Here is a 25,036-nt window from a genome sequence, read left to right on the forward strand (position 1 = left end):
AGTTTTACAATATTCACTGTGAGAACCTGGTAGAGCTCCAGGAAGTAAAACTCACATAAGTGTGGTGACCCCCTATGACTTGGCCTCACTGAAGTTTTTAACTCTCAGATTTGTTCATGCTGAGCCTCCAGCAATCCAAGAATTACAGTTCAGGTTTTCCTACCCCAGCACTGGTTCCTGTGGAGGTTTCTGCTCATGAGTCTCCTCTTGGTAAGTTGTGATTCTTTTTATGCACCTGTCTATCTCTCCAATTTGACCTCACTTCTCTGACAGATCGAAGAAGAGTTGTTGATTTTTTCAGTTTGTTCAGATTTGTACTTGTTAGGACGAACTGATGACTTTCTTACATGCTGGAGTGGAAACTGGAAGTCCGGGGATTGCTTTTAACCAAGGGTAAAGTTTATGACCTTGTGGAGGTGAGGCTAGGCTTTGAAAATGGCCTGAGATAAATGGCAAGTGTATACAAAGGGCATTAAGCAAGGCCTACAGACCACATCTTGATACTGAACTACACTTGGAGTGTGTGTGTTTGTGTGTGTGTGTGTGTGTGCTTGCTCCAGCCTTAGCTGAAGTGAGGCTGGCAGAGGGGGCTTAGATAAAACTAAGGAAAGCATTTAAGCAGGGTTTCATATTGCTACAGAGTATTAATGAAGCCCTAACTCTTAGGTTTTAGTACTAGGAACACTTGGGCAGCTTTAGATAGGTTGGCCCAAATTTAATTCTACAGTCAGATTTAAGGGTAACTCTGAAGGGACCAGAAAACTTTGGATTCATGTAGTTTATTCACAGGCTCTTAGACATCACTCTCCATTCCTTGAGACCAAATTGGTTCTGGATTTTTTAATTACATAAGCTCTGACCAGAGCTTCATTTTCTATGACTCAATGTGTGGATTCACCCATAAAAAGTGGTCTATTATAAAATAAATATTAGTGATAGACTGTATATTAAAATAATATGCCATTTTTATGACTTGAAGTAGAGAAACAACTTAAAGAAGTTATTGCAAGCTAAAATAAAATAAGGCAGTATTAATGTTCTGGGTCTGCTGGAATACTTTGAATCTTAAGAGTCAGATTTGCTTAAAAATAGAGAAGAAATTGGATGGATTTGAGAAGAGTGCTTCAGTTTGATGATCAGGATGGAAGTAGTACAGGAATAAAAACAAAAGACAACAAATCAGGCTGATTGAACTGGAGGAAGAGAGATATTCTTAAGGAAAAGATTGAGATCTAATCTGTTTTAGAGGACAAATTAGAAATACCTAAGAGGAAAATGAGATCTGGAAGTTCAGGCTAACCTGATAAGCACTAGCATATAACTGCTCTTTAAAAGGCCATTAAAATAAAGAAGTATTTTACGTGCAATTGAGAAATATTGACTAATGTCCAAAGAAATTTAACAGGGAAGACAAAATATCCCAGAGTGGATGGAAATGACTCCCACAAAGAGAATCAGGGTTCAGGAAACCATTGAGAGACACCTTTGAAAGCTATGATTTAAGGATCCATAATAAGAACTACCCATTAAAGATTATTGCAAACATACCTAGAGGTTAAAAACTCTAGACATATTTGAGAAAGAAGGCCTGAAGGTTAGAATATAGCCTTTGAAGGTGGAGATGATGAGATTACTTGTACCCTGGGGGAAACATGCCCAAACTAAGAGAAGACACAGCAAAGTTATCAATGACAGTTAAAGTCTATGTCTAAAGTAGATGTTGAGCTGAAGCAAAAACACCTCCCAGCTAGAATTATGCAATTCAGAGAAGTAAAGGTAAACTACATTTATTAGATGTATTAGGCATTGATAAATAACTTCTGAAGCTCTGAAGGAATTGTATCCATTCCAGTGAGAGACCCCAGGGACAGTGACTGAAAGAACCCCTGCTCTATCCAGATGCTGGAATACCCTCTGAAACATGTGACTTGCACTTAGGGCCTGTGCTCTGACTTTTCTCTGCCTCCTATGCTTTCCCCAGAAGCCCACATGGTTTACTCTCCCAAGTTGCCTACCTTAAGTCATGTTTAAATGGAATCTTTTCAATGAGGCTTTGCCTCACTACTCTATCTAAAATATCATCTATAGCTTCTATATTTTCTATTTTTTTCCAATAGCACATTCAAAAATTTTATATAACTTACTTAATGTATTATTAATTGTTTTTTTATGTCATATTCTCTAGAATATCATTCATGAGATTATAGATATTTGATATATTTTATTAACTAATGTACCCTAAGATTTTAAGAAAGTGTCTGTCACAGAGGAGCCACTCAACAAATATTTGTTTAATGAATAAATATAACACTTATGACACTTGGAAATAAATTAATACAACTTCTGGGACTCTACTAGAATCACACAGTTCCAGAGAGGGAATTTCTAGCTCCTACCAGGCATCAAAACCCCTTCAACAAAAAATTAACAGATTAAGAGAATTGGAAGAATGATTTTAAGATTTAAATAAAGACTGGAGAGCTTTAATCATTCATTCACAAGGAGAAGAGGATTTTATTTTGAACTTTAATTCATTGAATACTTAACATCATTGCAAGGAGGTTTAACCTTTGAATTTGAATTTCTCCCTAAAAAGTAATAGAGACTTTGTGTTAAATTATAAAGTATTTCTGCATTTTGACATAATTTTTTTGTTGAAAAATATTTGTACATCTTTTTATTAAAGTATCTTGATATTATTTGAATTCATTGAGTTCATTCTAGTTGATATAGAATGACGAATAGTATGAATGGACTTAACTTTGTATAAAAATAGAACAAGGAATGAAGTTTTTACTGACAGTATAGAGTGATTTTGGAATTAGTTTAATGAATATACTGCTTTGCTTCATTTCAGAACATTTCAGAAGCAAAATGTAAACCAAATAGTGATGGTCTTAGGAGGATACACAGAGCAGCATTTGCAGAAGTTTAGAGAAGTGGCCTCATGAAAGGTAGATGCAGTATGACTCAGATAAACTGCTAATTACTTGGGTCGGGGGAAATGCCACAAAATTCTTCAACCCTGAGCTTCTTTGTTAAGCCCAATATGTCAAGGGGGAGAAAAAAAAAAACCTAGGAAAGGATAAAGGAACACATTCCTTTATCCTTCCTCCTTATGCCTGATATTTTCTTCCCCTAAAGGGAGCCCCAGTCCTCTCTCCACATTTACTCACTCCTTCCTAGGGATGTGTTATAAATTGCCCTGTTGATAATTTTGAGAAAAATAACTGAACATACTTAGCTCACCTACTTTCTCTCTTGGAAACTAACCAACATACAGAGAGCATAATACTTCGCTGGTCCCTCTCAACAGAAGGCTGTCCAGGTCTAGCAAGACAATGACTGGTTGGGTAATTTTGGAGATTTAGTTGGGATGCCCATTTTGTGCTAAATGAAGCTACACCCTCCTCATTAGTCTTCATTAGTAACAAAGATGATATATTAGCCTCTACCTTCACTCTTTGTTATTCAGACCTAGGTGGAGAAGATGCTTGCCATTTATTGCCCTCCTCTTAATGAATCCAAAAAGTATTTACTTGCTGGTTACCTGCTTGAATGAGATTTCCTCATTTTGAGATTTATAGTAGTGAGATGATTCCATCTTCTGGTTTGTCCTCTATCATGTTCTCCTAGAGTATCTTGGATCTTACTTCTTTTGCCCTCTGGTATAGCCTTTTAACTCCAGCTACTCCAAGCAAGCCAGTTCAATGGGCTGATGCTTCTCTCTACAAGGGCCAGTAAGAAGGTATGAGACAGTCTGCTTCATTCCTTCCAGGGTTATTTCATTGGTACTGATAATATAAGTAAAAGCTTTTTACTTAATTGTCGCACAAATATATAATGAGATTACGATCCAAAAGAGAAATGGTTTAAAACTTTGCTTTCTAAAGTAATTTCAATATACTCTTTTAAGTCTTTCTTCCTGAGACGCCTCACAGTCCCTTAAAGAAACACCCCTTTTCTATGCATTAAAAGGAATATCAATTTCTGAACCTATTTTCTTGCCCTCATGAAATGCCCTGTTTCTGTGTCCATTATTCTGCAGTATTATTCATTTCTTGGCATTCATGTAATGCAGTTCATGAGGGGTCTGTACTTCTCTACTAGAGGCCATTTGAAGCTATACTGAAATACTTTGTCAAAATGACTAGACAACAGTACTGCTATTTTTGGTGGACTGGAGGATGCTAATTATACCATAATAAGAAGGACAATCCCACCCAAATGTCAAAAGCACTCCATTAAATAAAACTGAGAAGGATGCTTCAAGTTTTGGATATTATGAACAGTGCTGTGATGATCATTGTTGCACATGTCTTTTCCCGCCTAGGTGTACAATAGTATAGGGATATAGGATATAGGATATGTCTTTGTGAGCTCTAGTAGATACTACCAATCAATTTTCCCGAGTGGTTGTATGGAATTTATACTTCTGTGGGCAGTGTATGAGTGTTCCAAAAGCTCTATAGCCTTGTTTCCACCTGGTATTTTATTCTTTTTATTTATTTGCCTTTAGGTTTAGCTGTATTATTGGGTATATAAAGTTATCCTGACTTGAATTTGATTTATCTGATGACTACTGTGGTTGAGAAAATTTTCACATGTTTTGGGGGATTTGCCCCAAACTGTTTTGAAATTCCTACTGAAAATTCTTCTCCCACTTTATTTTTTATGTTTCCTTCCAGTTTTATACAGCACTCTATAAATTTAAGGTATACAGCATAATGGTTTGATTTACATACATCATGAAATGATTACCACGTTTAGTTTAGTGAACATCTACCGTCTCATATAGATACAAAATAAAAGGAAAGTTTTTTTTCCTTGTGATGAGAACTCAGGATATACTCTCTTAACTTTCATATATAACAGACAGCAGTGTGATTTATCATGTTGTACATTACATCCCTGGTACTTATTTATCTTACAACTGGAAGCTTGTACCTTTTGACCATCTTTGTCACCATACAAAGATATTACATTATATTGACTATATTCTCCATGCTGTATATTTCATCCTAGTGACTCATTTGTTTCTCTCCCACTTTATATCCTGCCTTTTTACCCCTTAAATTCTATTGTTTAATGAACCAATGTTTAGTAATTTACCAGTTTATTTTATTTTTTTAAACAAAAGTATGATTTAGCATTGTTAAAATAAATTCAAAATACTTTAAAATTTTCCTTGTGACTTCCTCTTTGACTCATGGATTATTTGGAAGTGAGCCTTTTAATTTCTATATCATTGGGGAATTTCCCTATGTCATTCTTCTATTGATTTTTAGTTTAATTTTCTTGTAATCAAAGAAAGTACTTTGGTTTAATTTTAATTTAAAAATATTTTATTTCTCTTTCCCAGGCTTTATTGAGGTGTATGTAATTATACACCTCAAATAATTGATAAATAAAAGTGTATATATTTAAAGTATACAACATAATGATTTGATATGCATATATGTTGTAATGATTACCATATTAGGTTAATTAATGCATTCATCACCTCACATAGTGTACCTTTTCTGTGTGTGTGATGAGAATGCTTAAGATCTACTCTTAGCAAAATTCAAGTGTAAAACAAAGTATTATTAACTATAGTAAACATGCTATACATTATCCCTAGAACTTATTCATCTTATAACCCTTTGACTAGCATCTCCTCATTACCCCACACTCAACTCCTGGTAACCACTATTCTACTCTTCCTTTCTATGATTTTTGGGTTTTTTTAGATTCCACATATAAGTGAGATTGTACATTATTTGTCTTTCTCTGTCTGGCTTAGCATAATGTCCTCTAGATTCATCCGTGTTGTCATGAAGAGAATGATTTCCTTCCTTCTAATGACTGAATTACATTGTGTCTGTCTTGTCTATCTATCATCTACCTATCTATCTAACTATCTATCTCACATCTCCCTTACCCATTCATCCATTGACAGACACTTAACGTTGTTTCTATATCTTGGCTATCATCCCGAATGGTGCAATAAACATGGCAATGTAGATATCTCTTCAAAATAATGATTTTGTTTCATTCAGATATAAATGGGTATATATGCAGAAATGTGATTGCTGGAATGTCTGGCAGTTCTATTTTTATTTTTATTTTTTTTGAGCAATCTCCATAGTCTTTCAGGGCTGTACCAATTTACATTCCCACCAACAGTTTACAGTGGTTCCTTTTCTCCACGTTCTCCACAACATTTGCCATCTGTTATCTTTTTGATAAATGGTATCCTAACAGGTGTAAGGTGATAGCTAATTATGATTTTGATTTGCATTTCCCTGATGATTAGTGGTACTGAGCAACTTTTCATACACTTGTTGGCCATTTATATTTCTTCTTTGGAAAAATGTCTATTCAGTACTTTGCCCATTTTAAAACCTTATTATTTTTGCTATTGTATTATCCGTGTTCCTTATATATTTTGGATATTAACCCCTTATAAGATATGTGGTTTGCACATATTTTCTCCCATTCTGTAAGTAGCCTTTCATTTTGTTGGTGGTTTTCTTTGTTATGCAGAAGATTTTTAGTCTGATGTAGATCCACTTACTTATTTTTGCTTTTGTTGCCTATGCTTTTGGTGTTATATCCAAAAAATCATTGCCAAGACCAATGTCAAGGAGTTTTTTCCCGAAGTTTTCATCTAGAGTTTTATGACTTCAGGTCTTACACTTAAGTGTTTAATCCACTTTGAGTTAGTTTTTATGACTAGTGTAAGATAAATGTCCAGGTTTATTCTTTTGTATGTGCATATGCAGGTTTTCCAACACCATTTATTTAAGAGACTATCCTTTACTCAGTCTTGACACCCTTGTCAAAGGTTAGTTGACCATGTATGTATGGATTTATTTCTGGGCTCTCTTTACTTCTGTTCCATTAGTCTATGTGTTTGTTTTTGCCAGTACCATATTGTTTGGACTGCTTTGTACTGTAGGTTGAAATCAAGATTTCTTTGGTTATTCAGGGTCTTTTGTGGTTTTATACAAGTTTTAGAACTTTTTTTTTCTTTTTCTATGAAAGATGTCATTGGAATTTCAATAAGGATCACATTGAATCAGTATATTGCTTTGGGTAGACCTTTCAACAATATTAATTATTGTAATCCATGATCATGGGATATCTTTTCATTTATCTGTGAATTCTTCAATTTCTTTCATCAGTGTCTCAGTTTTCAGTGTACCTATCTTTCACCTCCTTGGTTAAATATATTCCTAAATATTTTATTGTGTTAATGCAATTATAAATGGATTATTTTCTTAATTTATATTTTTGATAGTTCTTTGTTACTGTATAGAAATGCAACTGGTTTTTGTATTTTGGTGTTTTATCCTGCAAATTTACTGAATCCATGTATTAATTCTAAAAAGTTTTGGTGGGATCTTTAGGGTTTTCTATATATAAGATCATGTCATTTGCAAACAGACCCAATTTTTACTTCTTCCTTTCCAATTTGAATACCTTTTATTTCTATTTCTTGCCTAATTGATCTGGCTACGACTTCCAGTACTATGTTAAATAGATATAGTGAGAATGGGCATCCTTATCTTGTTCCTCATCTTTGAGGAAATGCTTTCAGCTTTTCCTCGTTGAGTATGATGTTAGCTGTGGGTTTGAGTTATACATGGCTTTTCTTATTTTGATGTACATTCCTTCTATATCCAATATTGTTGAGAGTTTTTATCATGAATATAGGATGAATGTTGTCATTCTGTTGAGATGATCATATGGTTTTATCCATACCATTCTGTTAATGTGGTGTATCACATTTACTGATTTATGTATATTGAAACATCCTTGCATCCCAGGGATAAATTCCACACGATCCTGGTGGTATATTATCCTTTTAATGCACTGTTGAACTCTGTTTGCTAGTATTTTGTTGAGACTTTTTGCATCTATTTTCATTAGGGATATGGGCCTGTAATTTTCTTTTCTTGTTATGTCCTTTTCTGGCTTTGGTATCAGGGTAATGCTGGCCTTGTAAAATAAGTTTGGAAGTATTTCTTACTTTTCCATTTTTTGGAAGAGTTTGAGAAGTATTAGCATTAATTCTTTAAATGTTTGGTAGAATTCAGCAAGGAAACTATGTGGTCTTGAACTTTCTTTGTTGGGGATTTTTGATCACTGATTTAATCTCTGTACTGGTTTTTGCATTTTTCATTTCATTTATTCTGTTCTTCAGCTCCAGAATTTCTGGGTGGTTATATTTTATGATTTCATCTCTCTGTTTAACTTCTCAACTGGTTTGTGTATTATTTTTCTGATTTGGTTTTATTGTCTTTATGTGTTTTCTTATAACTCATTATGTTTCCTTAAAACAATTATTTTGAATTCTTAATCAGACAAATTATAGATCTTTCTTTGTGGCCAGTTACTGGAAAATTATTGTGTTCCTGTGGTGATGTCATGTTTTCTTGATTTTTTTGTGTGTTCCTTTACATCTTGTGTTGCTACCTTTGCATTTAAAGAAGCAGTAACTTCCTCCAGTCCTTACTGAGTGGCTTCTAAAGAGAAATATTCTCACCTGTCAGCCCTGCTAGGGATTCTGAGGTTTTCTCAGAACTTTTGTATGGATTTACCCCTCCCACACTTATTCTGTCTTGGGGAAGGGTGATAATTCTTAAAATTGTATGCCTTCTATTAATCTTACAAAGCCAGGCTTAATGCTGACAGCCTCCCATCTTCTTTCTCTAAGGTGGTGCTAAATGTTCAAGTTTGTGTGTTTTCTCTCAATCTTTGTAGTTGGGCTGGCTTTCTGCACATGCTCACTAACTGTCTTCAAAGTCTGGTACTTTCCGCTCATGGAGCACACTCAGGCAGCCCATCATAGGGGTTGGGAGTGTGTAGGTGAGGCGCGTGGAACATTGGGGGTGGCTGTGGGCCAGTCAAGGGGATCCACAGGTGAGGAATCTTCAGCATTCTCTGGACGGGCTTTAGATGGAATCCATGAAGCAGTTAGTAATCCAGTCGAGGCTGGATTAGATTGTTCAGTTCACCTGACATATTCTCTCCAGGAGTGGGGTCCACGTGACCACTAGTCCTCTATCTCAGAGCCCTGAGTTATTTGTGACCGCCCTGTTCAGCTTTCCTCTCTCCTCTCCCTGAATGGGGTCCCTGCATGCAACTCAGCATGATTGTGGGTTCACCACCACTCCCGGTTCATGTCTCCCACTTGTTGTATTGAATGGTATTGTGCTAATCTTATCTGTAGGCATGAAGTGGAGGAAAAGCCTTGGGACAGGGGAAAACCTTGATCTCCATCTAGGTTTCTTTTTTATCTGGAGAAAAAACCCTATTGAACTATGTAATGCTTAGATCTGAAAGGCAAACTAACTCCCCAGGTGACACTCTGGATGGACTGGGAAAGATGTGGGCCTCTTTGGCAGCATCCCGCACAGCTGGGGAAGAAGACTCACTTTCCCTTGTGGGAGACATCATGGGCTAAGAGAGTCTCCCTTGGCACTGAGCTGTGCTGCGTTGGGGGAGGGTGATGTGGGCAAAAGTGAAACTATTCCTTTAACCTTCCTCAATACATCTAGTCTCAGATTTTTTGCTTCAATAGTGTACTAGACTACCAAACTTCCACAAAGGTATTCTCTCTTGTTCATGGGTGATAGTCAAAATTGGTGTTCTTTGAGGGGAAAAAGAGACAACTCCTATTCTACAATCTTGCTGACATCAATCTCCCCCATTATTAAATCTTATGTTTATAATTAGATTTTTCTGTATTGTGTTTAAGAATTAGTTGTATGCCTGCCATGACATCATTTAGTAATGTTCTTATAGTATGTTCTAATATAATATAGATAGGTTCTATATAGAAATGTTCATATATATATATATGAATTTCTGGAATCTCTGACCTGTCCTATTTCACTGATATATTTATCTATCTTTACACTAACACCTCACTGTCTTAACTATGGTAAACTTCATGATAAATTTTGTTGTACGACAATGTAGTGCTACAACATTTAAGGCCAATTTAAAATTATCATAGTTGTACTTTGTATTTTGAATTTTCATATAAATTTTAGAATCAGCATTTTCATTTGGATAAAGATAAAATACTGCTAATATTTTAAATAACATTACATTGAAACTATTGAATGATTTAGGAGGAATTGACTGCTTTGCAATATTTAAACTCCTAATCCATGAACATTTACACCTTCCTCAATTGTTCCCCATAATGTTTACTATAAAGATTTTCATTCATTTCTTCTTTAACTGTTCTCGATTGTGATAGGCAGTATGGCAAAAAATCCACAAGCTAATCTCTGAAACCTGTAGATATGTTACCTTGCATAGCAAAAATGAACTTCGTAGGTGTGATCAAATTAAACATTTATGGATGGAGATTATCCTGAATTATCTGGGTGGACACAATGTAGTCACAAGGATCTGTAAGAGGAAGACAGGAGTGTCTGAGTCAAAAGAGACGTGACAAAGGAAGCAAAGACTGGAGCAACGTAGCCATAAGCCTACTAATATGGGCAGCTTCTAAAAGCTGGAAATGGCAAGGAAAAATTCTCCCCTAGAGCTTCCAGAAAGAATGTAGCTCTGCTGACCCACTTTGTAATTCTGATCTACAGAGTTCTAAGGTAATGAATATGTGTTCTAAGTTTGTGGAAATTTACTATAGCAGCAATAGGAAACCGTTATGGCCATAATATTTCCTATAAAGATCTTGAACATCTTTCATTAGTGTATTTCTGAATATTGATATTTTTGATGCAGTTGTAAATGATATTAATTTCATTTTCTAAATACTCTTTGCTGTAAAATAGAAATGTAAGTATTTTAGTACAGTATTTACCTTGTTTCTAGTGACCTTATTAAATTTATTTATAAATTTGGATATATTATTTGCAGTTTTTTGGGAGTTTCTATTTATACAATTATGTTATTTACAAACAGCAGCATTTCATTTCTTCTTTCCCTATACTTCCTAATTCTTTGTCTTATGGCATAATTTAGGATCTGACCTAGTATGGGGTACTCGTAGGAGAGAATGTATACGCGAATATAATGTGTTAGACATTCGAAAGATATAAATAGTTGTTATAGATATTATGGAATTAGATTTTTTTCTGAGTATAATTAATGCCTTAGAGAAATACAAAGAAAAACTAAAAGTGATTAGCCACCAATTAATACCTAAGTGTGAAAGCTAGTCGGTCTTTTTGAAAACATATAAAGACTCCTATCTCCTATGATCAGAGGGTAGAAAAATCTGGAGACCAGGCCTAGTACAAAATTATAAGAGTAGAATACTTTTCAACAAATGGGGTGGGAAAATATGCAAAAATAATTAACCCTAACCATACCTTGCACTTGGTTTAGGTAAAGAGTTCTTAATAGAATTTAAAATCATAAATCATAAAACAAAAGAAAAGTCCTCTTTTAGTGATAGGGATAGACAAGAATATATTAATTGGCTCACTGGTCACCTTCCTTTTACTTGAGGCCTTGTTAATGCTCTAGGGAAGACACCAGATATAGCATAACTTCAGTTGCTGTTAGTACTTGCCCATTGTCATTTAACATAATCTATTTGGTTCTGTAACGACCAGACTGAAAATTATATACAGATAGACAGGCACCACCATCCTTATATTCTTTATGTCTACAAGATCACTATTAATTTCTGCCATTACTCTCTGGAAGCAATCTGTGTGTGTGTGTGTACGTGTCAGTGGAGGGGGTGTTGTTGTATTTGTATTTCTATTTTTATTTACTAACATGTCCAGATGTGGCAGATGGGTAAATTTAGAGAAATCATGCATTAATTATATTACAAACAAGGAAACCTTAATTGAGCAATAAATTTTCATTGACAAGACACATAAAGAAAATAACAACCAAAAAAAAAAAAAAAACATTAGCCAAGTGATCCTTGTTATGAATTTATGAATTGTATTGACAGAAACATAAAGAAAAAAATTCAAACTTCCCTTTTATTTTCAAAGAAAATGCTCATCAGAGAAGAAGAGTATAGAAAATGTTGGTATAAAAAAGTAAAGTACAGTTTAGGTAAGACTGTGGGAAAACAACTGTTAATACCAGTTAGGTAAGACTGTGGGGGCACTAGATTTGTCCTTGCTCCATCAGGCTATTAATTATATTAATATATGTTTATTGAACACCTACTACTTCTGTGGTATCTTATATTTATTTCCCTTATACTTGTTTACAACCCTTTGAAGTATAATTCCTAGGGTAATGATTGCAAAACTTGAGACAGAAAATTGAAATAAGGTAAATAAGCAGCAGAACCAAGGAGCCAACCTAGAGTTCTGCCCCTGATTTCCTAGTTCTTGACTCTCTACCAATCATCACTGAAAACTGATGAATCACAGTGAGCATAACATAGTGGTTCTTGGGATAAGATGGGCTATTTTAACACATACTCTACCACTTACCTATATTTATCTCTTTAGAAGCTCTCTAAGGTTAGAAATACTCAAAGACATAATTTTCTTAAAAGTAAATGAGGTGGTTCTAAATGCCAGGACCATGGGTAAGTGAATTTCAGTCTAATGTCAAGAAAATTTTGATAAAAAATTTCAAACAGATGATTTATAAACATTTAGAAAGGCAGTGAATGACCCATAAAAACCAATGAGGATTTTTAAAAATCCTCACTTAATTAAAGTTATTTTTTGATAGACTTGTAGAAGAAGAGGGTTCATTCCTCCATTCCATCATTTAGACTTTTATTCAGCAACAGTTTTTGACTGCAAGGAATTCTTCAAAAGACAGTGGATAGGCTTGTGAATAAAACAAAAAAGGCCCTGCCCTCTTGGTGAAAAATGAAAAAAGGATAAAAACATAATTGCCTAATATAAGTGTATATCTATATCTATAAATATATCTATACCTATGTATCTATATCTACATCTACATCTATGCCTATACCTATCTCTAAATCGATCTATCATCTATTGATCTGTACATGATATATATTATGTGATATGCAATGTCAAGTAGTGACAAATACTATGCAAAAACATAAAACAATGTAAAGAGATAAAAAGTGATGGAAAGGGCATGTTCTTTGAAGCAGGATAATTAGAGAATATATCTGTTGGGATATATTTGAGTAGAGTCTGTACACTGTGAAGGAGAAAGCCATGTCCCTAAGTGAGGGAAGAACATTTCCTGTAAGAAAATCAGCAATTACAAAATTTCTAAAGAAAGGCAATGTTTTACAAGAATGGTTGGAGGTAACTAGAGCTCAGATCATGTGGGGACTTATAGGAAAGACATTGATGCATTAGGATCAGGGCTGTAACCTAATCAGATTTGAAGGATTATTTTGGATCCTGAGCAGAGAACAGTCAGAAGGAGGACAGTAAAAGCAGAGAGACGAGATATGAAATACTAAAGCTACAGAGTAAGAGAATTTTAGCGTGATTATTGACAATTTTTTTTCATATTTTTGAGGAATCGATGGATAATTCTGAACTTCCTGATAATATGGTTAGCTACACTTAATAACTTCTCAGTGAGAATCCCAAGGCAATGTTGATTAATGACTCAGTGTCAGCTTGGAATGAACAGAGGCACAGGACTTGGTTCTTAATATTATCCTGTTGAGCATCTTTATCTGTGATTTAGCTGGGTACATGGAAAACATGCAAATGAAATTCACAGATGACCTGAAGCTGGTAGTAAGCCATTGAAGCACATAGACAGGCTATAAAATTACCACAAAAGACTGGAAAATATAGTCATATTTTCCAGAGAAACTACTTTGCTTCAGAGAGGCAAGTTTAGGACACCAGACAAAAATTCCAGATGAAGCTAAGATCACCAACCCTACAAACCCCCAAGTCCCATGGAAAGTTTTAGAACCATCATAGAGATCAGACTATAGCTACAATGGCAGAGAAAAACAAGAAAGCGTGCCATCAATATGTCAAAAATTTTCAGAAATTTCTGTCAATAAGAAGATTTCATTTTCAGATTCTACAGAGAAACAAAACCAGGGAAACCACCGTTCAAATCAATAACAAAAATACATTGTTGATGCAGTAGGAATATTTCAAAGGATATATAAACCAAACTTAATAGAATAATATTGAACCCTCTGGAGTTCACTAGAGTTATTAAGTGGGAAGTCGTAGTATAAGAGGGTAGGCTAGCACTGAAGAATGAGGGAGATGCTTTAAGGAAGTTATAAAGTCTACATAATCCTACCCCTTCCATGCACTCAATAGAATTATATACGTAGAACAAACACTGGTGAACAAGAATTAGTCATTAAAAATACAGAAAAACGATCAGAAAGAAAACTAATTCCATGAAGGAAAGTTAACAAATTAAAAAAAAAATCTAACAGTACAAAATTTAGAAGTTTTTGGGAAAAATTTTATGTAAATAATTAACACTAAAAAATATCCTATGAAGCTGATGGGCATCTAGTCAGAAAAGGAATTTGTATACTACTGGAAAATCATGTTGGCTTCAAATATTCTCAAAATAAAACAAAATTTTGAGTAAAGGAAATGTATCTCAGTAATTTTATATTCAGAAAAAATTCAACCAGCCATAAAGCAATGAATGTTCTTATATCTGCAAAACCATCCTTGAGCATTTACTATTGAGAAAACTACTAGAAGACTATCATATCTGGACAGCAAATAAATCCCTAAAAATAAAGAATGAAGGAATTTGGAAAGCTATAGTTTAAAAAAATAACTGATCAGGAACTTTGACTCTATTCAATCTCAAATCAGGGCAAACTAATTTTAAGAATTACATTTAGGTAAGAGAAAAGTAAATGCGATATATCTTGACTATATAAAATGATAACTCAACTGACAAAATCAGGTTGTTGGAATGGAGATAAAAGGTGGGAAGAAGTATGCTAAATCTCTCATTTTTCAAAACAGAGTCAGCAGGTACAGTCAAAAATATAAGTGTTTAAAATTATTCTAATTCTTTTCATATAATTTAATATCAGTTAAATGTCATCATTCATAATTAATATTGTACATGAATATAGTGATGTTTTTTCAGTATTGCAAAATGTCTTCACACAAAACATCTGGAATATGAGAGCTTATATAAGGATGTATCCATTAAAAATACATCTCCTTAAAAAGACATCTCAGCAGCAATTGAGAAAACACCTATATTTACAGTGTTTTAATTACACACAAAGTTTTATTCCTTATTCAAATCTCTGGAGATTTGTCATTCAAGTTGGGATCATTGTTCCTCCAAGTTACCAGTAACAGGTTGCCTTCCCTATTTCCAGTGAAATCTTCCTAGAATATTTAGCTCATACTTATACTCAGATGTTTACATAAGCTCCATATATTTATAACCAAATTTCAAGCACATTTAAAAGTAACCAATGAAAGGAGGAAGTTAGAGGAAGGCAGAGAGGGACACATCTCTCCTTAAAGACACTTCTGAATTTAGCACAGACTGCTTCCTTCTATATTCAATTTACTAGCACTTGGTCAGTTACCTATACGCAGCTGCATGGGAGGCAAGAATGCAGTCTTTCTCCTGGACCACCATAAAAAGGCAATATGAAAAATATTTGACAAAAATAAAGTTTTTGCCCTGGAAAAAACAAGACATAGTGGACATGAAACTTTTGCTAATGTACTCAGTGTCTGACACATAGAAAAATGATGACCAAGAATTTTTGTGACTCTAGAGAGCTAAAGTGAGATCCATGTTTATAAGATTTTGGAGAGAGGTGGCAGAATAAACCATAGAGAACATAAACATTTGCACATTTGCTTGAAAATAGAATTGGATATTCTCTGTGTTCTGTGAAAACACAGAACACTAATGATGTTCAAGCGGAGATAGTAGTGTGGTGTACTGAACTAACTAATCTCTACAATCCATTTCAGATTTGATCCTATAATGATAAAATAGAAATTATTTTGTTAGTAAGGTTTTAAATAGCAAAATAAAAATTAAACATGTAGCAGTTCTGAAAATCTCTCAATTCTTTTTGGTATTATACTTTGCTTTTATAAGAGATAAAATATATCATTTTATTTCTTATGCTGGTTAAACTCTTCCATTTTAATAAATAAATGTGCCCGCCTGAGAAAAATGTACTTATATAAAGTGAACATGGAAATATCACAGGAAGATAAAAAAGGAATAACCAAAACTAAAGAGGGAAACATGAAATAATTTGCCTTAAGTTCAAATCCCATAAGTAATGGATTTTAAATCCTAAAATCCCACAAATCAATTTACAATAAACATTTTTAAACATATTTGTTTTCTTAGGGTTCTTTTACAGGTCTTCTCTACCATGCAAGAATGTTCCAAATTCACTTATTAACCCCCTACCTTTATCTATTCAGACTTTTATTTTGTTCTGGTTTAGACAGCCCACATAATTTTTATTATTAATCATTGAGGTAATAGTAAATAATAATGGTGAGAGGCACCTAACTCTTTTATCCTTGGAGTAAGCTCTTCACCTGATTTTGGTTCCTTCAAGTGAAAGCAGAACTACTCTCCTATAACTCCAGACCAGACAAGGGAAATTTCAGTAATTGGAGAGGTCCAAGGAAAAACTTTTAATATTCAGTGCTTCAGCGAAAATTTAGGGATTTTCAGAGAGTGGACCTATTCCTTACTAGTGAACGAAAATATTTAGAAAAAAAACCCCAATTCTAATAAATATACTTGATCTTGAATATTTTTTGAAATCCTCCCCTGATTTTTCTACCTAAAAGCAATTCCACTGCAGAGTAAATAAGCCCGTGCGCCACAACTACTGAGCCCGTGCACCCTAGAACCCACGTGCTGCAACTACTAAGCCCATGTGCTGCAACTACTGAGGCCCGCATGCCTAGAGCCTGTGCTCCACAACAAGAGGGGCCACCACAATGAGAAGCCTGTGCACCACAATGAAGAGTAGCCCCTGCTCGCTGCAACTAGAGAAAGCCCGCAAGTAGCAATGAAGACCCAACACAGACAAAAATAAAAATAAATAAATAAATAAATAAAAATTATTGAAAAGCAATCCCCCAGATGTTCTACATAGAGTGTTTTGCATGAGCAAAGATTTGCATGTCCTTAGAATGGCAAAAAGAGAATTTAGTTGGCCTTGTTGAGAATTTAATATATCCCAGGCACTGCACACAGTGCAGTATATACATTATCTCTGAAACAGCATTTCTATTTAAACATACACTTCAAGTTCATTTAAATATTTTGCTTTGTTGTAACACTTTGCAGATATTCCCTTTAAATTTTCTATTGCCTTTATTGTTAAACTTTATAGTTTTTCCCCTTTAATTTCATATTACATTGGGCTGCAGAAAGGATACAGGATAATGTGTGGACATTAAGTAAATTAATTTAGATGTGAACAATTTATATTGTTCAATATACAATTTAAAGTAAGCATATAATCCTTAGGTTTTTGAGAAAGTGGGACTAATTCATTGAGTTAGTTAATGACTGTCAATTTAATTACTTCCTTTTAATACTATCTTTACACATCATCATTTTTATTAAATATTGATATGAAAGTAGCAGAGATACTAATTATTTTCAGTACCCATTCACTCCTTCTAAAGAAATTTAATACTTAGCTGGTAATACAGTCAACTCTAATAAAGACCATGGTTCCATCCTCCTTTGCATTGTGGAGGGGCTTTGAGACTGCCGTCAGCCAATGGGATGTAAATGGAATCTGTATGTAGCAGTTATGGGAATCTTCCTAAAGAGATACTATTATTATTTTTGATTATTATTTTTCCTATTGTTTTTGATTCTTTTTTCCATCTTATTACCTTGAGCACAGATGCTACTCTGCAACATGAGAATAAGTTCCAGACTCTGCACAAGGCTAAGTAATAAACTGAGTTCCTGGAGACACATTTTGCCATTATGCCAGTAAAATTTCTGAGGGTTTTCTATTGCTCACAGGTAAATCTATGTCTAAGTTACATATACAGTATTTCCCTTATAGATAATACATTTTTAGCTTAGAACTATTCTTTCTTAATGTAGATGTACTAGCTTAGTATAAAAAAGAGTGAATCCTTATTTTATTTACAGTCAATTTCTTATTAGCCAAGTCAGTAAGAAAATTGCTATTAATATCAGGAAATGATGAGATTCACTTTACTAAGAACCAGTGTCGATTTTCAAATATGAGGGATATATTTTCACCTCAGAGATTTGTACCGCAATCCTTTGTCTTCTCTCTCTGAATTATTTTCCAAAGTGATCTTATTCAACATGATATACTTTAATAATATTGATATACTGACAAGTCTTAGAGTTATGGACTCAGCACCTTCCTCCCCTGAACTCCAGACATGTGTATCTATACTTTTCTACTGCGTGTATCCACTTGGATTTCCAATAATTATTGCAAACATAGCAGAAAATAAAAGAATACTTGATTTCTACACCTACTCTCAACCTTCTGCTTAAGAATGTTCTTTTTCTTCTTTTTCTCACCCTTTTATTTCCAAACTATTGGCAAATTTTAATGACTTTATTTAAAGAACATATCAAAATTCCCCTCTCTCCACTACTACCACTTTAAATAAATCCATTCGTTAGATCCATTCCAGGATTAACAAAGTAGTATTTTATCCTAACTTCCTTCTTCAAAATTCACTCCCTTTCAATTTATTCTCTATATATTAGTTTATTCATTTCCTGTACTTCAACCAGAACGATCTATCCAGATACTCAGATACTGAAGATACACTGTTTAAGCCCTCAATGGATTCCCATTAATTTAAGAATAAAATCCGAACTCCATATGATATTCTAAAAAGTTTGCCATTAACTAAGGCCCTATTTGTTGACTTCACTTCCTGATATCCTCCAGCATCCTCACTGAAGTCCAATCACACTGACCTACTTTCTGGTTCTGCAACTACCAAATTTTATTCCTCTAGACCTTTCTGTGACCTGCTTCTTCTTTCTGGTCTATTTGTAGCCCAGATTTTGGCATGTCTGGCTATCTCTTGTCATTTATGTATCATGCTTAATATTACTAGAGTAATGGTTTTCCTGGAAATTTAACTGAATATACCCATCCATTTTTTATCTCAATTAACCTATTTTATTTTTATTATATAATTTACCACTGCTGATCAATCTCATTATATTTTTTGTTTCTATCTCCCTTTACCAGAGTGCAAAATTTATGAAATAGTGGTCTTATCTTCTTGTTTATCTGAATTTCCCCAGAACCTAGAACAGTACTTGACATGAATATTTAAAGTAAATTAAGGAGAAGATTACTTTGAAGCTTATTGTCCCGAAGTCTAGATTGTTGACTAAGGATATTGCCTTCATTACACATTACTAATTTTTGCCTCTATAGTTATAATATAAGCAATGAAAAGGAATTTTTAGATTTCATTTTGCTCTTGATTGATGCAAATAAATACAGAAAATATTCTCAGTTATCTGCAGACATTGTCATTGGATTGATGAACAATCTTCATCTTTTTGAGATGTTTAAGTATTTATTTTTAAATGAAACAATTCTCTTGCTCAGATTTTAGGCTTACCCTTTGTGTGCATGTGTGTGCACGCATAATAGAATCATCCAACTGTTACAGAGGATAAAACAAGTGGAGGATAGGGACCTACTTCCTCTTTATTGGTTAAAAGACAGAGCTTACTTTGCACTGAGCTACTGTGGGTGAGGATTAGAATAAAAATCTCAGTTTCTGGGGGCTGCACTTCCACTTACTAAACCTGTCTTTTGCCCACTCATTTCTGATGCAATCCAGACCCAATGATTAGCTTTGTTCTTCACTTCCTAAAATAACTGGCATCTATCAACAAACAACTCCTTTTGTAGATGTGAGCATTTTCTAGGACTCAAATCCTGGCTTTCAGTTCTCTACTCTGCTTTTTTGAGGTTAGTTCATTCTAGGATACCTAACACCAATCAGAATTTTAAGCTATCTTTAATGACATTCCTCTAGTCAGTTAAAAATTGATATCAGCATACTAAAATAATAATAACATAATTGTTAATTTTTATTGGATACAGAGTAAGTATTCAACAATGTACTCAAACCTTATTTTCACTACAAACACTCTATTCTTTGAAGTGATTATTATTTTTATTTTTCAAATGAGAAAACTGAGACTCTAAGATTTAGGAAACTCAAACTCAGATGCACAAATGCACATAATTTGATTTCAAATGTCTCACATATACCCACCATGTTATGGAGGAGCATTATTTTTCTCAGGAAAAATAAATTACTGAGTTCCTTTGTGTTCCATGAGATCAAAAATTGATAGTATCCCTTTGGTTTAGGCCATCAAAATCAGGGCATTTCTCATAGCCTATACTTGTGGAAAAAATGCCAATATATTAATAAGTAAGAAAATTTTAAAGTTTCAAAAAAGAAGGTAATACACTATATCAAGCTATGAAAAAGTTTAATTAGAGAAGATACCTATTTCATTTGAAGATAAAGATACATTTCAGTCAAACTATATAGTTGCTATTGGGTCTGTTTTAGAGCTGACCCACTGTACTTTAAGTGCTGCACAGTAGGATGTAACTGGTAAAGCTTATCTTGTACTTAGAACGTAGCAAAATACAATAAATCACAGTAAGCAGGAGTAGCCTCTTCTTTTTATAATACAGTCTCTTGAAAAAGGGGGAGAAAGTCCAGTTGAGCTTCCTGAGAGATAACTTTAACTCTTTAGATCTCCTAACTTCATTTTTTTCCAGCGATAGAGCTTTAAAAACGATAGATTTAAATTAATGTTACAATGTCCGATTTAAGTGGATAATTATTAACAAAATCATTCATATTACTCATCACCAATTTGAAAGCCAAGAAAGGTAAAGCTATATAGGTCAAGGTCTGTATCTTCCACTTGTTTTATCCTGTAACCCTTGAATGATTCTAATGTGTGTGCATACACAAATACTCACACAATTAAAGGGTAAACCTAAAATCTGAGCAAGAGAATTGTTTTATTTAAAAATAAATATTAAACATCTCAAAAAGATGAAGAAATAAGGACCAATGAAATTATAGGAAACAAAATATAGGAATGAAGGGCTAGCTTTGTAATTATATATTATGTCTCTATAATCAGTGTTTGATTAGTCATCCTTATTAGCAAAACTGGCCATTTGAAATATACTCAGAGTTCTATTCATGAACCTTATGTAACTAATTAAAAACATTGATTTATTTGTACAAAAACATTATAAAACAATTTTCTTTTAATTCACTGTATTCTAATTACTTAGAACAAGAGACTTGAATTTAATTAGCATCTTAGAAATAAAATATTTGGCTTGACAGTAAAAGAGGAATCATAACCTTGTATTATACCATGTTGCCTAGGCTGTATCACTTTCAGTGTGGTTTGCAGTGGTGGTTTAAGTCCATTTAAAACGCACAGAAATGATGTCCAGAATACTGAGAAATGACTTCTAATTATCTGCTGTCTCAAATACATCACGGTGTGGTTCAATTCAGAGGCTATTGTATCACAATTCAGCCTTGAAGTTAAGTGTGAGCTTCATTTATGGGCAAAATCTTGGAGAAGTGGGTTATGACTATGAAATGCAGAGGGAAATCTGGCTCAGCATCAAGTATTTATTATATTCCCTTTCTTAAATAAATAATCCTCTTTATTAGGAAGAAAAAGTATTGGACATCAAGAACTATTTATGCTTGTACTTCTAGATAATTGTATAGATTTCCTTACAGAGTTAACTATAACTTTCATCTAACCAATACCAAATTAAATTCAATAAATTTTCCCATATATTATATATTCAAGTGCCACAAGGGCAACATTTTATTAAAAAAGTTATTCATTCTTTCAAAATGATGTAAAACAACCCACACTCTGTTAAAATATTCCACTTAAGGACAGGCTGCCTGCATAGCACTATAAAACTGTTTAATTGAAGAAATATTCCTTTTGTTTAATTAAAGAATAATAATTTAATATTGACCCTGGGATTGCAGATAATCCACAAGCTATGACTGTGGACACTTAAGGCAGTCATACTGAGTCTGAATTTTATGCCTATAGTACTTTGAGCTGTATGACCTTGAGGATGATCTTTTACACAGTTGCAAAATGGGACAAAATTTATTGCCTTACCTACAGGCTAGTTGTGACACTTAATATGAATTTCTCACCTCAGAAAACTGGGAAACAAACCAGTCTCTCTTGACGGCCTCCCTCTTTCCACTTTCCTAGTTAGGTGAAGCACCTTGCCGTAAAGGGTGGAACGGGGCTCCTTTACAATGGCAACCATTCTGAATATTACAACCTGGAGTGCAGGGGAGTTTGCTTACCATGGTTGGAAACTTAACCAGAGAGAAATGTCAGACAGGAGATAGCCAGACATATAAATTCCTTGCAGTCCTTCAAGAAAAGTCTTCCATTCTGAGTAAACACAACTGCTGAGAAATCTGCTTAGTTTGTTCTTAGACATCAATGAGGCAGGTGCCAACAGGGTGAAAATCATGTTGCTTCAAATCTTTCCTTGTCTCATTTCCTTTTTTTCCCCTCCCCCATCATTATCCTAAACTTGTACCTTCCAAATATGCTTTCCAGAGGACACGGCTTAAAACATATGATGTCTAGCAAGTCAATTATTTATATATCTTAGGAATTATTATTATTATTTGATTTTTTTGAGGTGGAGAATGGTAGTATGAAGTTGTAAATTATAGAATATTTCCCCTTATTATAAAATTAGCATCATGAAAAATTAGTGTATTATTAAGGTGATGGTTTAGAAATTACTGTGACATATGGGATAACTAAGCATTAATTTGAATCTTTTGTTTGTGTTTTATTGTGACAGTGAGGCAATAAAATTAAATGCTAGTTTCTGTTTAGAAGTAGCATGAAATAATGGAAACAATTTATTTAACTAGTTCTCTTTTTGTTTTTTGTTTTCACAATTGTGTTGAGGATAAAATTTTGCTTTAAGTCTTTGGCAGCAGTTTCCTTATAGATACAAATTATAGAATATACAACTGGGTGTAGGAAGAGAGACAGCTCCTGCATAGATTGTGGATTTTTTAAAAGCTATTTTAAGTCTGAATTTTTATTTCTATATACCTAGTTCCATCTTTTTTGTGTGTGTGTGTGGACATCTGTATGTTGAGTTCTCCCATCTGAGAAAAAAAAAAAGAATGATGACAGAAGAAAACAAAAACTGCAGAAGGAAATAAAAATCACTGGAAATGTTAAACAGCCAGAAAATTCCACATGAATATTGATCATTTAAAACAGTAAGTGTAATACCTGTGTAGTTTAAAATATACATAGAATTAAAATGAATGTAAACAATAACATAAAATCTGAAATGGAGAAAATGCATTTTGAATGATCTCTAACAATATTGCAGGAGGTGGTAAAGATAATAACTTGTATCCAATATAATAAGTCAAAAATAATGGTTGTGATATCTAGTATAACCACTAAAAGAACACTGAAAGAATGTAACTAATAAGCAAATTATACAATAGAAAACATGAAATGAATACTTTATTAATTCAAAGAAACAAGAAGGAATTAAATTAAAACAAAACAAAACAAGAAACAAAAGAGACTAATTGAAAACATAGTTGGCATATTAAAACCTATTTCAGTAATTATTATAAATGCAAATAGACTAAATAGTTCATTGTGACTAAGATAGCCAGATTCAATTTAAAAAAATCTATATGCTGTTTATAAGTGACACACTTAATACATTATTGACCAGGGGATTTTTGCAGAAACTAACACCTATGTCCGTAATACATCTCTGGTCAAAAATATATTAAAATAAAACAGAAAATTGAATGATAGAAAAAAAGTAACATACAAATATCACGATGAACCAAAAAACTGATGTAACTATGCTAACATAAAACATTAACTTTAAGGAAGGAAGCATTATTAGTGATAAAGAGGGGTAATTTTTAAAAATAAAGGGGTAAACCCCATAGGAAATTATCACAATTAAAAAATTTGACCAAAGTGGTATGTGGAGAACCATGCTTTCAATGATGAAAGAGTTCACATAGTTTTGTCAGGTATCCATGTAACAATTACCATAATTGGTAAATCCTGAGCCATATAGAAAACTTCAATAAATAAATTTTAAAATTATTCAGCATCTATTCTTAGACTACTGTGAATTTAAGTTAGAAATTATTAATAAAAGGATAACTAGAAAAAAATACAAATACATAGAAATTTTTAAAAATATACTTCAAAATTAATTGAAATATGAAAGAAAAAGTTTAAAATATAGGCTGAGATTAGTAAAACAGGTCAATAATATGTTTAAATGATTAATATGGGGATAAGGAAATGCATACTTGTGGGTTGTAATTAAAGAAGCTCTCCAAGATATATTTATAACTTTAATGCATATATTAGAAAATAACAAGATTTGAAATTAGGTAACCTAAGCACTTCCAACACAGAAAGCTAGAAAACAAAGAGCAAATACATCCCTAAGACAAAAAGAGATACGAGGCAGAAAACCTTGACGATAAGAAGAGAAATAAATGAAATAGATAAATAACAGAGAAAATTAACAAAGCCAAAAGTTGATTCTTTAAAATATAATATAAAAATATATTTTTGTAAAGAATGAGGAAAATACAATTAACCAGAACTAGGAATGATGAAGGGAACATTACTAGGAGTTCTATTAACAAAGAAATTAATAAGATGATATTGTGAACAACTGTATGCCAAAGTATTTCATAACTTAAAGCAAAGGCATAAATTCCTTGGGAAAGCAATTATATTATCTGACATAAGAAGAAATAAAAATTTTGATGAGTCCAATATTTATTAAAGAAGTTGATTGTATTATTAAAAACCTTCCTATAAGAGAAAGTTCTATCTCAGTTAGATTCACCAGCGACTGCTCCTGATGTAAGAACAATGAACATTTATCTTGAACAATGTTTTCCAAGGAAAAAGGCAATATTTCTTAACAATTGTTGTAAGACCAACATAACCAGATACCAAAAGCTGACAAACATAA

The 25,036-nt window shown here is 33.3% G+C and overlaps 1 long non-coding RNA gene across 1 annotated transcript; it reads left to right on the forward strand.

The window, feature by feature from the left end:
- Positions 1-6,956: 6,956 nt before the first annotated feature.
- On the forward strand, positions 6,957-24,809 carry LOC309646826. The gene is made up of 2 exons (XR_014255608.1): positions 6,957-23,025; positions 23,084-24,809. It is a non-coding gene; the product is annotated as an uncharacterized lncRNA (long non-coding RNA).
- Positions 24,810-25,036: the final 227 nt, after the last annotated feature.

This window comes from Balaenoptera physalus (assembly GCF_965194825.1).
Source record: "Balaenoptera physalus genome assembly, chromosome: 17".
In the NCBI taxonomy this organism is placed as follows: domain Eukaryota; kingdom Metazoa; phylum Chordata; class Mammalia; order Artiodactyla; family Balaenopteridae; genus Balaenoptera; species Balaenoptera physalus.